General features: G+C 32.4%; 1 long non-coding RNA gene across 4 annotated transcripts; it reads left to right on the forward strand.

Annotated features, from left to right (window-relative positions):
- Nucleotides 1-13,011: 13,011 nt before the first annotated feature.
- LOC136207006 (uncharacterized) lies at nucleotides 13,012-16,721 on the forward strand. Of its 4 annotated transcripts, XR_010676538.1 has the most exons (4): nucleotides 13,012-15,024; nucleotides 15,126-15,220; nucleotides 15,452-15,512; nucleotides 15,604-16,721. It is a non-coding gene; the product is annotated as an uncharacterized lncRNA (long non-coding RNA). The 4 variants fall into 4 exon arrangements; XR_010676532.1 differs by having other exon boundaries at nucleotides 15,126-16,308; nucleotides 16,423-16,721; XR_010676531.1 differs by having other exon boundaries at nucleotides 15,126-15,512.
- Nucleotides 16,722-16,987: the final 266 nt, after the last annotated feature.

Below are 16,987 nucleotides of genomic sequence, written 5' to 3' on the forward strand. Positions count from 1 at the left end.
GTATTATCACTAATGTTGATAGTCAGAAAGAGCAATTTTACGCCTAACATTTAGAATTGTGTAATTTTTAGCATTGACAAAAAAGAGCAATAATACCCCTAACTTTGACAAATTGGATCGATTAACCTCTCGAACTTAATAAGTACAAATATATAGAGTTTTAAAGATGCAACTTCTATATTTACTTCCAAGTTAACATATATAGAGATAAAGGTACATATTTGATAAGTATCACAGCTTTAGCAACTAATTGTTAATTACTTGTCCTAGACTATTCGGATTACCTAAAGTTACACAATTTGGTTAGTTGTGTCTGTATAGGAAAGGGTTGGCTAATCAAGTCTGTAGAGGAAAGGGCAACCTATTTGTAGAGTTCGTATGTCAAAGGTTTCAGATTCTCTTAGTATATGTGTATATTTTTTTATTCAATGAAATTTGTGTGAGATTTGCTTAATCATATTATACTCTTATATGGTTCCAGCGTTTAAGGTTTAGACTCCAAAAATAATATTGAACTTTCCTCTTAACTCTTCTTCTGCCCCTATTTCATCGAATGCCCAATGGGAATAACAATAGCTTCTCGACTAGTTTATCTCACAGCTTAACTGTTAAACTCACCTCTACCAATTTTCTATTGTGAAAGGTCAGTTGACCAATATCTTGCAAAGTGCTCGATTGTTTCAACATATATTGGCTTGCTCCCCTTATGCTAGTGTCGACGCGGACGATTGGGGATCTCAGAACTCGTAGATTCTTGCATGGATATGCTTCTCTGTCTGATAATTTATTACCTCAACTCGTTGGGTAAAAATGGCACAAGAAGGATGAGATTGACTTCATACGAAATTTTCTGATGGTACACACCTTAAGTTAGACAAATAAAAAATCAATGTCTTACCCTCCAAAAGAATTCTGACTCGATTCTTGTTTATATGCAAAGGGCCAAAAGTTTGTTTGATCAATTGGCTGCCTTACAACATTAATTATGAGTGTAGATGATTTTGTTGATTATATTATGGCAGGGCTTGGTTCATCATATAGGCCTTTTTGTCTGGCGTTGGTAGCTCTCCTCAGGGGCGGAACCAGGGGGGGGCTCGAGCCCCGGCAGGCGTTCGAAGAATTGAGAATTTTTTTTTTAGTAATGGTGTCTGGTAATATTTTGGAGAGAATTATATTGACTCTATGTAGCATCGTTTTTATGTTTGAAGGTAGATGAGATGGTTAAGAATGCTTACTTTTATTTGAGAGGTCCTATGTTCGACTCCTTTCAACCTCATTTTTTTAAAAAGTTTTTATTTATTTTTATTTTATTTTCCAATAATTATAAAAACATGTTATCATTATTAATTAATTTAAATGGACTCTTTATTTTTATTTTGATAACACTTTTGAATTCATTTTTAATATGTCTTTACCATTAAAAAAAAAAGTAAACATGTTTAATTTTCTATTAGTTCAATGCTAGTTTCTAAAAAAATGATAACATTTTTACAGTTTTAATGCGTTGAAAGCTAAAAAAATTTTGCGCAGCCCTAACGAGTTGGACATTGAAAATTTACCATCAACCGCACAGCTAATTTCGATTTTTTTTTGACGTTTTGAAATTTTTTTTACTGATATGTTTGAGCCCCGGGTCATCCGGGGTCCTGGTTCCACCACTGGCTCTCCTTGAACTAATTTCTTACGATAATCTTTTTGAATTGTTAATTAGTAAGGAGATTCAACTTGCTAAAGACAACTCCCATGACTTAATTGTTCCTCCTTCTTCTCAATACACTTATGGAGGATTCTCACCTAGGGCGCATGGACGGGGCCGTGAGGCAGTCCAGAGGCGGACAATCCAATGACCGGTCCAATACCAGTCGATGTGTGATATTGCAACAACATCCCTTACTTATTTTTCAAAATTAATTTGCTATAATTGCAATGGAAAATGGCAATATTCTCGTAATTGTTCTTCCTCGACTTTTAGATAAGGACATCAACAATTGGCTTATCCTTTGGGCAACATCGCTTCGACATCTCAAAACCAATCATGGTCATGGACAATATTCCTACACACCATCTAACCTCGGATTTGGAGAATCTTGCACTTCACTCTGAGTATCAAGGTTCTAAAGAAGTCACAATTGGTAATGGTTCTAAACTTTGTATTCACTCCGTTGGTTCTTTTGATTGTGAACTTAATGGTAAAACACTCAAATTTAAAGATGTTATATTTCTTCCATCGGCATTTCAAAATTTAATTTCTGTTAGATCTCTCACAGTCTTGAACAAAATTTTTGTTGAATATTTTTTGTTAAAGGATTTGAAAAGGAATGACATACTCCTCAAGGGGCAGAGTAAAAATGATCTCTATTATCTTCATGTTTCATCTTCAGTTCCAGTTTCAATAAATTTTGATGTTCTATCAACTTGGCATGCTGGGTTAGGCCATGCAGCAATACTAGTAGTTCATAAATTAGTACCATATGATGTTATTTCTGTTTTAGATAGTAAAAATTCTTCTCTTTGTGAACCTTCTTAATTAAGTAAAATTCATAGGCTTCCTTTTTTAAATCTATTTTTTTTTCAAACAACCTTCACTACTAGAAAATCATGAATCTATGATGGAATGATGTGACGAAAATTATTTCATCACACATGTGAGACGGAATTCCATCAAGGATGGTTTTTTTACATGTGTGAGACAGAATTTAAGACGGATTGAACAATTTTGTTAAAATATAATGGCAGGAGAAATCTCAACGTCCTTCGAGACAAAAAATGAGACGGAATTATTTCCGTCTAAAATATGTGTCGTTTTTAGAGACGTTTTATTCATTTCATCAGAAGACAAATAAAATTATATAATTTTATTTTATATAAAGTTTTATATTAAACCAAAAATATATGTAGAATGTTTTATTTGGCTCATTTCTCACATGCCTCATTTTTCCTTCTCCCCTGCAATAAGATGCTCTCAACAGAAACTGTAATTCCTTTCAAGAATCCTTCGATTCTCAACGGGAACTGTGCTTCTTGACTTAAAACCTTCATTCTTTACTTGAAAATTGGTTATTCAATTCAAACTAACCGGATTCCTACCAAGCATTGAAAAACACGTCAATTTCACATTCACCATTGTCGGTGATTTCTGTACTAGCGTTATACGAAATCTTCTTATTGCAAGATGAAATTATGATCTTATATTTTTATATTTATATTAATATATTTTAGTTTAAACTATATTCATATTTAGTGTATATAAGAGTTATAAAATACATATTCATTTAAATGCATTATTTCATATTAAAAAAACATTGCACTGAGCAGAATTTCGTCAATAAATTGAATTTCTGCACACTAGGTGGGATTTGATATTTCCATGATGGAATGATGCTTTGTGACGGAATAAAGATTGTGACGTTTTCTTCCGTCTTTGTAATGCGTCATAACAGCGTGATAAAAACACATCCATAAATACGTTAGGACGTCCTAACGTTTATTTTCATCTCCCACCGTAACAGAATTCTGTCACCATTCCGTCACAATAAATGTAAGCAAAATCTGCATCAATCGATATAATCACGGTTGCAGGCCGTCATAAATTCCATCACTAAGGTGATTTACTGGCGGAAATAAGGAATTTATGATGGAAAGTTCTATCACTGTTCGACAGTTTTCTAGTAGTGATTTAGAATTAATTTGTTTGGATGTGTGGAGACCTATTAAAATTCAATCTTCTCATGGATACTCTTATTATATTTTTTTTATAGTTATACAAAATGCTCATAGATTTAATTCCCTAAAAATAAATCAGATGTGTATGACACCTGCCTAAAATTTTGCAGTATTATTGAAAAGTATTTTTTGGTTTGCCTATAAAATCCTTTTAATCTAGTTAGGACGGTGAATTTCGTGCTCTTACCAAATACTTTTCTGATCATGGAATTGTTCAGAGAATTGTATGTCCTTATATGCCAGAACAAAATGGTTGCGCTGAAAGGAAGCATCGACACATTATTGAAATTGGTTTAACTATGTTTAATCATGCACATTTACCTACTTCATTCTGGACTTATGCCTTTGATACAACTGTTTATGTCACTAATCATCTGCCCACCTCTACTAGTAACTTTGATATTCCTTATCGTATGTTATTTGGTGCATTACTTGATTATTCATTGCTGCATATTTTTTGTGTTTATATTCTCTATGGTGCGTCTTTATTCTCCTTATAAGTTAGCTCCACGTTCTACTAAATATATTTTCTGTGGTATATTAAGCTTCATAATGGATCACTACACCGATAACCCCTTCAGACGATGGTTCAAAATCATCATCCCAAAGAATATAAAACTGTCACGGGGCTTGGTGCTGTCTGATGACCCTTCAGATGATGATTGCCTTTTGCCATTTGAAATAACCTCACATGACATCAACCTATTGGTACACTGCCATCTTACTCGTATTCTGATGATAGCTTATTTATTATTTATGTCACCTATATGACCCTTGAATGACAGCCTACTAAACAAAAATATCAAAAAGTTATGGAAAATTAGCGTCTTGATTACAGTAATGACAGCTTGCATATGATTTTTTGTCGTTGCAGCGTGTTTCAAATGACATAGGTCTTCATCAATGATGCTAATGGATTTTTTTTTCAGATGACAGCTTTTATTTATTATTTGTCTTCCTATTGTTCTTTTTACAACATTTATTAAAATCAATGTGACTTGCTTTCTTCTTTGCCTGATATTTCAATGAAATTTCTGGGTAATATTCAGATTAACTTATAAGCCAATTCATGTTTTTACCATATTAATGAAATAAACATACTCAATGAACATCTATTTTTATATATCAAATATTTGAATTCAATTACAGACAAACTATTGCTCGTAATATGTATATACATGAGTTTAATTCAATTTCTAAAACTAGTCAAGAACAAATAAAAGCAACATAATCGATGTGAATTACATAAGGTTAATCTTCATTCTCCAAAAAAGAATCCACAAGTGTCTTGTTATCTACATAGCAAAAAGGAATCATTAACTAGACCAAATAATCCACAATTCCAAGGTAATTAAACCCGACACATAAGTACACTCCACCGTTTCACCTTCAGCCTGCCTTTTCACTTTTCCACCCTCAAACCATTATAAATGGAATGTTGTTTTACTTTGTGTTTTGGCCTGATCTTAGAAAATTTCAAACAAAAAAGCATACCCTAATGTCTTTGCTTGAACGTGTGCACAGACGCATTTGGTTAGACTTGTGCCAGCTCGCTCAAGAGTCACATAGGTGGCTTATCAGCTTTCGAGGTATCTCTATTTACCTACTTATACAGTCTTATTCTTCTTGTTTTTCTTCTTACTCATATTTGATGCATGCACTAGATGGAGACCTTTTTAGATGGGCATTGAGGATAAAAGGCCCCCAATACAACCCCTACGAAGGAGGTGTATACAAAATCCACATTCGTTTTGCTCTCCAGTTCCCATCTAGTCCTCCAATTGTAATAACACAAAGCTCATTAAGATATTAATACTACATATAATACCTTGCATATACACTGATCAATTTATTCTTATTCTCAGTTTTGCTTTATGACTAGGATTTATCATCCTAATGCTAGTCCCTTAGGGACGATCTCTTTTCCGCAGCTCCTTGCTTGCCCTGCATATCCCACTGCAACAGTTAGATTTGCCACTAGTTTTTTTTATTTCTTTGCTACACTATTATCCATGTTCCAGTCTAATTTATCTATGCATTTGTTAGCTATTGTGGTATATATATTCCTTAATGATAGAGCCCCCACATTGAGGGTCCATTTCCAGGGCAGGAACAAGTTGCTACACAATACAACAACAATATGATAGAATTTGATTCAATTTTCAGGAGATGGATGGAAGAGCATGCAATGGGGGCATGATGTACAAGAGGGAGAAGAAGGGCATGACGTGCAAGACTAAGCAGTTCCACAACTCGAAGATTAAGTTCCCCTTAGCTTTCAAGTGTGTGATGCCTAACTTTTTTTTTATCTAACTTATGGATATATGTTTTTATAGATTTTATGTAATGCACAACTTAATCCTATTTTGAAATACATAGTTACTTTTTTTTTTGTCTAACTTATGGATATAGCTTTTTTTGTTTTTTTTTGACAACCATGACAGTCATATATAACTAATGTCATCTGATGATTACATACATTTTCAATTAAAATCGCATTTATTAGGGATGACAGATGTGTGTCATCGTAACGCCACATATGATTTGAGATTGTTTGCACTTAAGCTTTCAAATGACATAAATTTATTATAGTGCCGCAAAAAGCATTCAGACGACACAGAAAAAATATCTGTCATATATCTTGTGTCATGTGAAAGAGAAAATGGCATAGTGGATATTGATGCTATGATCCTATTTTTGGGAAATTATATATCCCACATCATGTTCTTCTTTTTATCCATGACTCATGAGCCCCATTATTGCTGATTTCTATGGTCACTTATCAATTGTTATCTAATCAGAAGCATTTTCCAGTCTATATTGCATAAAGAGAAGGCTGCTACTATAATTAATCAGTCCGGTTCAGCTCAACTGAATAGTCCACTAATGGAATGCATGTCCGCCACTTCATCGCATAAATTACCCACACCTAGACAGTTTGGTTCAACTAAACCGAATATAGTCCACTGGTGGACTGCCCATCCGCTACTTCACCAATGTATTGCTCGTATATTGCCTCTCAACCCAGTCCATCCATGCGACAACTCCTCGACTTGCAAGCAATTCTTTACCGACAGACTTTGGCAATCTGCCTCTCATCCAGTCAGTCCTACAACGCCAAATAGTATCTTCTTTTGATTCCTTTGCAACACCTCTAATACAGGCTCTACGTCAGCTAGCGGTCCACATTGAATGGTAACTAGGATTCATGTAGGCGCTTTCAAACATAAAATTCTTTGTGTTGAACTACAATTGAACCGATGACTTTTATTCAAGCTTCAAAATCGCCAAAATGGAGGGTAGCTATGGTAGAGGAACATAATGCTTTAATGCCCAATGTGACTTGGAGTTTGGTTTCGTTACCTCCTGGTGACAATCTTATTGACTGTCGGTGGATTTGAAAATTAAAAACAATAGCGGATGTGACTAATGAGAGATACAAGATACGATTAGTGGCTAAAGGGTTTAATCACCGACCTGGTATTCATTTCACTAGAACCTTTAGTCCAGTGGTAAACCAACAACTTTTCGGTTAATTTTGACTTTGTTGGTTTGTTTTGGATGCAATGTTCTTTAATTAGATGCCTCAAATTCTCTTCTTTATGGTGACTTGAAAGAGCATGTATATATGACTTACCCTTCTAGGTTAGCTGATCCATCTCGCCCCACAAGTGTGTAAACTTCATGAATCCTTATGTGGGTTCAAGCAATCTCCTCGCACGTGACATGAGAAGTTAACGTCTTATAAATTTACCATGTATATGTCCTATATAAATTTAATTACGAATATAGTGATTAAATTTAAAACTAAAAAGATAAGCTTTTTATTCACTTATATATAAAAATAAATAGAGGAACTAAGGATGAGTGAGTTTTTTTTTCTATAATAAAACTGTTAACTTAGGTAATGTTGTTTTAGACTGAACAATAATTAGCAAGCATAAGATTTTGAATAGGTGAGAGGATGAATAATGATTTAACCTAATACATTACAATAGTTGTCTACCAAAACCCAAACAGCATCCGCTCTATCGTTATCTCACTCACACTTTTGAACTCACATCTTTTTTTTTTTTTTTGAAACCTTAAAGATCTGCAACTACACTTAATTCCAAAGCATTTCCGACCAGTACTTGCTCTTTTTACTAAAAACAAAAGGATTAAAAAAAAAGGCATTGATATATTAATTCATACTCCACTCTACACTATTTTTTCCAAAAGAAATATCTGTTTAAAACATGAGGTACTACTGCATCAAGAACTGAATCCACTTATTTCATATTAGATATTTCGTGAATAGAAGACACCATAACACAATCGGTCATGGATTCATGAGTGGAAATACATACTAGCTTTTTTATATGTCACTTAACTTTATTCATTTTCACGGTATATCAATTAAATTTCAAAATATAATATAACAGTCATTCAATTTTATATTTATCGTGTCCGACTTATTACAAATATAGATAACCCAATTCACTAAGGTTTCTTTAAAATATAAAACAATGGAGAGCTTGAAAAATATTCTTTTATATTACTAGTGATTAGCTATAGGTATTTATACGAACAATTAAATCTAATAAATTTACAACTATTAACTATTGGTTTTTTACATTTATTCACAATGCAATACTTTCAAACATAATTTTTTATTATCATGCAACTATATATTTTACAATTGTAAAACATAGTAGAATAGAATATCAATTTTGATAAAAAAAATTTAATTTGATTCGGTAAGGCTCAAAACTAATTTTTTATTATTATCTTTAACATGTCCTTTTGTACCTTCAATCAACCACTAAAAAAATTCTAATATCATATCAAATAACATTTGAACCAAAAATATAGGTTAATAAGTAAGGTTAATTTAAAAAACAACAACCATGTGGTTTCAGTAATTTGTAGATTGGTATATGTGGTTTTTCTTATTAAAAATAGGCTGTTTTTTTTATTCTTCCCAATCAAGGACTTTTAGATTGATAAAGCCAATTTGACTTTTGATGAACCTCAAAGTAAAAAATTCCAAAAATTGATAATGTTTTAAGCAATTTTAATGCTTCAACTTTCTAGTTTTATGGTCGTTTAAATGTTGTTTGGTTAAGAGGGAGAAAGTTGATGTTTAGAGAACGAAAGATCGAAAAATGATTATTTTGAAAAATAAAAAATATGGTTCTGCCGTAAAAATGTTGAACAAAAATGATTTTGAAAAATAAAAAATAGGGTTCCACGATAAATATATTGAACTTCTTTCAATAAAAAAGAATTACAAATATTTAAAAAATTATAAAATTAGCTTAAATTATAAAATTAGTAAAAAAACACAATTTTAAAATTTAATAAATCCATAGTAATATTTAATATTAGTTTAAAGAAACTTTATTATATAATAAATAAAATGAGATAAAATGAAATTGAAACTAATACATAGTAGATACTTCATTATATACAATGTTGGTGTGTGATTCTGTTTGGCAAATAGTTGTTAGTTGTTAGCTGATTACCTTTTTGGTTAGCTGATTTGATTAGCTAATTGTGTAAATTTGTTTGGTAAAACTTAGCTAATTGTTAATAGCTGTTTGTGTAAAATGACAAATAATAACATGATAAAGTCTTTTTTTTGAGGTTAGAAGGTAGTAAATAGGGATAAAAATGTCCTTCAAAACAGATAGAGCAATAAGCTAATTGAAAAAGCTCCTAAAGAGTTTTTTCAAAATTAGCTTTTTGGACCCAAGAAACTCTTTAAAACATCTATTCACCAAACACCACTATTAGAAGTTTGACTAGTCAACCCTTTAAAGTGGCTCAAACTTCTAATTTTGTCCCAAAAAACAGGGCCTATATGTAGGATAAATTACATCCATGGGCATTTAACTTTATTTGTATTCACAGTATGACTATTGAACTTTAAAATGCAAAATAAAAGTCATTCAATTTTACATTTTCTAATATCATGACCACTAAAATTCAATTAATCTATGAAAATGACCATTGGCACCTCAAAATTAAAAAGTCCAACAATTAAAATTGTTTAGATCTATATTTTCCATAGAATCATGTTTTTTATTTTTCAAAATAATAATTGTCCCTCGTTAAACTTCACTTTCTCATCTAACCAAACAACACCTAAATGACTTCAACACGAAAAAGTTGAAGAGTTAATTTGCTTAGAATATCATAAAAAAAGGGATAATTACTAATCTGACCCAATCAAGGACCCCAATTTACATATCTAACCCACCTTGCCTCAAAGTTACCAAATTAGACACTTTCACCCATTTTGGACAAAACTAACCTTAGTTCTATTCGATCAATCGATCGATCTACTCCTTCTCTTCTTCTTCTTCTTCTTCTTCTTCTTCTTCTTCTCCGTTTCAACTTCTTCTTCGGTTCATCTTCTTCAATTTCTGATACCAATCGATAGCGATTTTTGAGATTTTTGACATATTATGTTCAATTTCCCGTACAAATGGTATATTTTTAGCTTATACGCTTGCTTTTCTCGTTGGTTTTGCCTCTTTCTTCATCTGTAATGGTATCTCAATTTCCTCAATTTTCCATAATTTTTTTCCATTTTCCTCCATTGTTGTCGTATTTCGTCGCAAATGCGAAAAGAATTATCGCATTCGTCGCAAATGCGACAAGAGTTGTCGCATTTGCTACGAAATGCGACAACTCTTGTCGCATTTGTGACGAAATGCGACAATTTCGTCACAAATGCGATAATAATGGAGAAAAATGGAAAAAAATTATGGAAAATAGAGGAAATTGAAACGATACCATTACAGATGAAGAAAGAGGCAAAACCAACGAGAAAAGCAAGCGTATAAGCTAAAAATATACCATTTGTACGGGAAATTGAACATAATATGTCAAAAATCTCAAAAATCGCTAACGATTGGTATCAAAAATTGAAGAAGATGAACCGAAGAAGAAGTTGAAATGGAGAAGAAGAAGAACAAGAAGAAGAAGAACAAGAAGAAGAAGAACAACAAGAAGAAGAAGAAGCGGAGGAGGAGGAAGAAGAAGAAGAAGAAGATCGATTGATCGAATAGAACTAAGGTTAGTTTTGTCCAAAATGGGTGAAAGTGTCTAATTTGGTAACTTTGAGGCAAGGTGGGCTAGATATGTAAATTGGGGTACTTGATTGGGTCAGATTAGTAATTATCCCTAAAAAAAATTAGAATTTTCTACTTTGAGATAATTAATGGTTATTTTAAACTATTAATTATTTAGAAATTGCCACCTCTAATTGGGGGCATACATGCTAAACCAAACCAATCTACATATCGCTATCTCATACTTTGTTTAACTGGATCTTTTTAGAAACCTTAAGATCTGCAGCTACACTTAATTCCAAAGCAGTACTTACTTTTTTTTACTAAAAACAAAAAAGATAAAAGAGAAATTGATAGTATTCATATGAATATGAAGCTGTCAAAAGAAATATCTGTTGAAAAGAAAAGATGAGGTACAACTGAATGAAGAATTGAATCCACTTGTTCATGAGATATTTGCTGAAGAAAAAACACCATAACTCAATCGATCAATGGACTTATGGACTGAGGAGGAGGAGAATACGTTGCACTTGGCCCCTCAGACATGGCTTCTTCGCAGCCATTCCTTTTCCAGTCATGTCTATCATTCCTAATTATATTGTCTATTACTAAGCTTTTCGTCGGTTCATTTATGGTAATTTCATCTGTTTCCTAATTAAGTATCACTTATCACTTTAAACTTTCCAATTTAATTTTAAGAGAAGAAAGACTTGTTAGCCATCTCGTCAAAGATAGATTTCATTGCTATTGATGATCTTCTCATAGAATATAATTACCAGGGCCGGCTGAGTTTTAGGCAACCTAGGCAATTGCCTAGGGTCCCCTAAAAATTAGGGCCCCATATATATTATTATAGTAATATATAGGTTAGTTTGGTTAATTGGTAAAAAAAATAGCTAGGATAAATTTGCTATATATATAAGATTTTAAGTAAAAAAAAATTGTAAGTTTTGGAGATTGGAAAGTACAAAATATTGTCATATTTTATTTTTGGAATGATAAAAGAGGTCACACTCAATTCACTAAATGCTAGTAAGTAGATCATTATTTCATCTTCTTGTGTTTGATAAGAGACTTGGAAAAGAAAACAGATTCAATTGTATCAGTTTTCTAACGTTCAAACACTTGAAAAGACAAGACCAGTCCTTATAAATTGAGTTCTTTACAATTAAATTTCTCTACTACAAGTTCTTCTTTAAATGACAATGATTTAGAGAAAAAATGTCATGAATTAAGTGATTTATTTGAGCATAATGGACAATTTGATGTTGATGGTTATGATTTATTTTCTGAGTTAAAAGTATTGAAAGTAGTTTTGGAAATAGAAAATGATTCTCCTTTAAAGATACTGTCTTTTATTAAAAGAATAAAGTCGTTTCCTAATTCTTTTATTATTTATCGACTTTTACTAACAATACCTGTAACAGTTGCATCTGCAGAAAGAAGTTTTTCAAAATTAAAGTTAATTAAAAATTATTTATGTTCTACTATGTCACATGAAAGATTAAATGGATTAGCTTTATTGTCTATTGAAAATGAGACATTAAAGGATATTGAATATAAAAGTTTAATTAGTGATTTTGCATCTCAACGGGCTAGAACAATTTTTAGATGAATATTAAATTTGTAATTTCATGTATATAAATATATATATATATCACTACAAGAAATCATTGTTTATGTGATAATAATTTAACTGTCACATAAATTGTTGTAACAAAATGCATATTATTTATGACATTAATTTTTTAATTGTCACAAAAATTAAATGGGTGACAAGTTTTATAAAATTATCACAAATAAATAAATAAATTTGTAACAATAAGTCTTTACTTGTAACTAAAATTTATAATATGATAATTACAATTGTAATAATAAACATAAAAAATGTTACAACACATATATTATTGTCACAAATATTTATTTTGTAACTAGTTAAAAGAAATTATCACAATTTCTTTATTAATTTTGTGTCAATAAATTTTAATTGTAATTAAAAAAATTTTATTACGATTAATAGTTGTAACAAAAATATTATAAATATGTGACAATATATTTATAATTGTCATAAAATATAATTTTATAACTATCTTTTTTTTGGTAAGATAATTTTATAACTATCTAATATTATTGTTATAAATTATTTATTAATTTGTGATAGAAAAATTTATGGGTAACTAAAATATTTTTGTTTCAATTGTAACACAATACTTAAAACTTGTGACAATGTATTAAGCCTAGTAATACAGGTTCAAGTACGGGTTATAATGAAACTAATTCCCCTCTCTCCGAAAACCTAAAACCTTCGTGAGAGCCGTCTCTTCATCGAACACGGTGTGAGAGTGTTTGATCGGCGCCGCCTATCCTTATCGGAACCGGCGTGCGTCCCGTTTGTGGGTGATTGTGGGTAGTGAATTGAGTATCGTTGTCTGATCGATGTGGTGACGAATTCTCTCCTGGAGTGCAGCGGCTTGCGGGGGCGACAGCGTTTCTTAGCAAAAGGGATCTGGAGCGGCAGAGAAGGCCGGAAATCACGATTCCGTTTGTGCTTCATCTCTTTCAGGTTCGGCTCTTGTGTTAGGCTGCGTTGGAACTTTCTATTTGCTACTGCTTAGATGAAATGTAATGCTCTGTTTTTCTTGAATTGTTCTGTTGATCTTTGCTGCTGTTCTTTGTCCTTGGGTGTGGGTGCGAGCTGCATTTTGTGTGTGTATTGCTAGAATTGAATTAGAGGTCTGGGTGATCTTTGTTGATGCTAAGTGCTGATCTTGTAATTGAATACCTGTGTTGATCTGCTGTGTCGAAATTGCAATTGCCATGGAAACTGAATTTGCTAAGGCAGCTCATTCTCCAGGTGAGATAGTTAACTATGTGGGTTTTTATACTTATAGAATTGGTGGGATCCCATACTGATTTCATCAGATATGGTCAACAAGCATTCAACTATGTCTTGCCTTAGCTATTATCTATTATATGGTTGGGTTGGAAACTATTGCAGCTTTTATCGCCATTGTTCTGACCGTGCTTACAATTTCTCCCATGGTTAAAACACAACTTAAATTTGATATAAAAACAAGATGAGAGGCTTAAGGTCATTACAGAGGCACTAGCTAATATGAAGTTGGATGCTTGGCAAACACATGTCCATAATCTTATTAGTGGATTAAGAGAAGAACTTCATTGCATATCAAAATTACTACTACAAAAAGCATACTATATGGTTTTGTTTTGGTCATTCCCTGTTCTGATACCAGCAGTTATATTTTGGACATGTTATTTCCTCAAAATTTCACTCTCTGCTAGTAGCATATTTACATTCCTTGCGACTCTGATCATTGCCCAAGAACCAGTTAGGTTGATCCCACAAGTTTTGAGGATCTTCATTGAAGCAAAGGTTTTCACTAGATCGGATTCAGATGTTTCTTGAAGCGCCAGAAAAGCAATGCTCTGTAGAATTACAGCACCAAGGATCTCAACGAGTCCATTTTTAGCCAGTCAAATGAATTTTTTTAGGATGCTAATCCCTCAGCAAAGCCTACATTAAGGAACATAACTTGGTGGTTCAAGAAGGTGAAAAGGTGGTTGTCTGCAGAGAAGTTGGTTCCGGAAAATCAACCCTCTTAGCTGCAGTGCTTGGAGAAGTTCCTAAAATCAATGGAACAGTGAGTTCTGATAAAAAAAATTCATGCACGGTCCTTGTATCTCCTAATTAAGGTTTTTGTGAAACATTTTTAACAGATGAAAAACTAAATTTCTACTGATAAAGAATCCGTTTGATTGTACAGGTTCGTGTTTATGAAAAGATAGCCTATGTTCCGCAAGTTGCATGGATCCAAACTGGGATCGTACAAAAAAATATTCTGTTTGGGCCTGAGCTGGATCAATTTAGATATCATGAGGTGATTGAGAGATGTTCCCTACTGAAGGATCTTGAAATGTTTCCATTTGGGGACCTCACTCAGATTGGGGAAAAAGGAGTCCATTTGAGTGGTGGACAGAAACAACACATTCAACTCGTGCTAGCTTGGACCAAATTCTTGTTAAATATAAATCAAAACTTGAGAGGTAAAAGCTATTTTCTTCTTGTTCTTCTTCCTCTAAACAAGGTGGAGAAGAAGAGATCATCGGACACCAGGTGTCTCGTAGAGAAGCAGGGGAGGGAGAGTTGCAAGAAGCTTGGGGAGTCTTAAGATTGGGGAACTCCATTAAACCACACCTTTCAAGGCCTGAAAGGGATAAGGTAAGTTAATTTCATTTATCAGTGATTCAGTCTTTAATTAGTGAAACTATATGAAAATATGACTGAATTTTTGTTGTGTTTGTTGTTCATCCATGTTACAGGCTGCTTGGATTAAAGCTGAAGAGGTGGAAAGAAGGGGTGCAGTAGACAAAGTGTAGTCAGATTTTGTTACATAGAACTTTCTTCATTCTTTTAGGTAATATCTCAAACGAACATAAAATTGTGAGAAAAGCCATAGATATGCAAATAGTTCCATGCCCTATCGAATGTAGGAGAAGCTAATTTTTTTTTCGATTGAATATGTGAACAAAAAATAACTTCATGCATTATCATCTTTTTATCTGTGTGGGATGCTTTTCTTTAAGAAATTGTATTTTTTCATTTCCCACGGTGCTCTCTAGTAACTACATTTCTTGTTGTGTGATAGTTTATTTTTCCATACTTACGGGGAAACTTTTCCAATTCAATATTCTTGGCACTCCATGCGGGTAATGTATTAACACAGTTTTCCTTTCACTTACGTTAAAGTTTATTTGATTATCAGAAATAACTTCTTTTTGTCCTTTTCTACCATGATAGCTCCTGAAGTTATGTAACAAGTGCATGGATATGACTTTAAGTGAGTTCTAGTATTTATTTCAAAAAAGAAATTATGATTTTCTTTTTTGCAATTTGTTAGATACTAGATTCCTGTACTGAAGACCCTTTGAAATTCCTGTTTCTGCGAACAGAGCAGACATTTGGTCATTTGGAATTACTGCCCTTGAACTTGCTGCTGGTCATACCAATTTCTCATTGGCACTTTAATCATGTTGCGTTAAGCCATGAACTAATTATGAACTTTCAAGTTTATAACTGTTCTTTAGTAATCTATTGTCTTATATGTCTTGTTGTGTCTGCTTTTTATTTCAAGGTTTTGATTCTAAATATTTTACTTTTTTGAAACATGAACTATAATTATCCAGTTTCGGGTAAATATATAGATTGTTAAGCTAGTACAATGGTCATATCTTACTGTATTTATTTTTCTCATGATGTTTCACTCTGAGATTAATATCTAGTAGTTTTACTGATTTGACAAATTACATGTTTAATCGCTAAACTAGTATTGTCTTGCAGAAGTACTCTTGTTTGCTTGATCCTTCTTAAAATTGCTCAAATAGGTCCAGGTCAGTCCAATATGTTTTCTTTCATTGGTATTGCTGGAGTGTGACCTTACATACCATTTTAGAAGAACGCGAGGCCCTACAGATAAAAAGCAGAGTACAAATGCATCATAACTTGGTTTGCATATTATATTTCCTCAAATCTCTATATTCATATTGCCTGATTTAGCTCTGTTAGCAAAAAGGAAGGTGCTTCAATGGCTCCACTTATTTTGAGAGTGTCTATTTGCAGCCTTTTTGGAATCATGACAATATTGCGAATGTACATGTTAGAAGCTTTCATCCAGCGAGTTAAATCGGATGCCTATCCCAAAGTATAAAGCTGTGCCAGTTGATCACTTTTACTAGATATTATGTAGTCATAGATATTATGTATGTTTTTATTTACAATCTTTGAATACTTCATAGCATTGCATGGTAGGAGTTAATGCTTTGGGTGGGGAATAATTATGGTGTGAGTGAGATAGTTGAAAGTTTTGGTCGCCATTTCCAGACGGGTCAATTGGGTGACTGGTCATTAATGACTATGTAAATTGATACTTTTATTGAAATTGTTGTATTATTTCAAATTTGATCAATAAAATATTTATTTTTTTTATATTTATGTGTATGTTTATTTTATTTACAATACTAGGTAATAAATATATAAATAAAATTCTCATGTGACAATAATTAAGATAATACATAAACATTGTCACTGATATATATTAGTTACAATTGACCAAGTAATATTGATAAAAATTGTTTTTGGTGACAAAAAAGTTGTAACAAATTTGTATCTGTAACCAGATAAAATG

This window comes from Euphorbia lathyris, chromosome 1 (genome assembly GCF_963576675.1).
Source record: "Euphorbia lathyris chromosome 1, ddEupLath1.1, whole genome shotgun sequence".
Taxonomy (NCBI): Eukaryota; Viridiplantae; Streptophyta; class Magnoliopsida; order Malpighiales; family Euphorbiaceae; genus Euphorbia; species Euphorbia lathyris.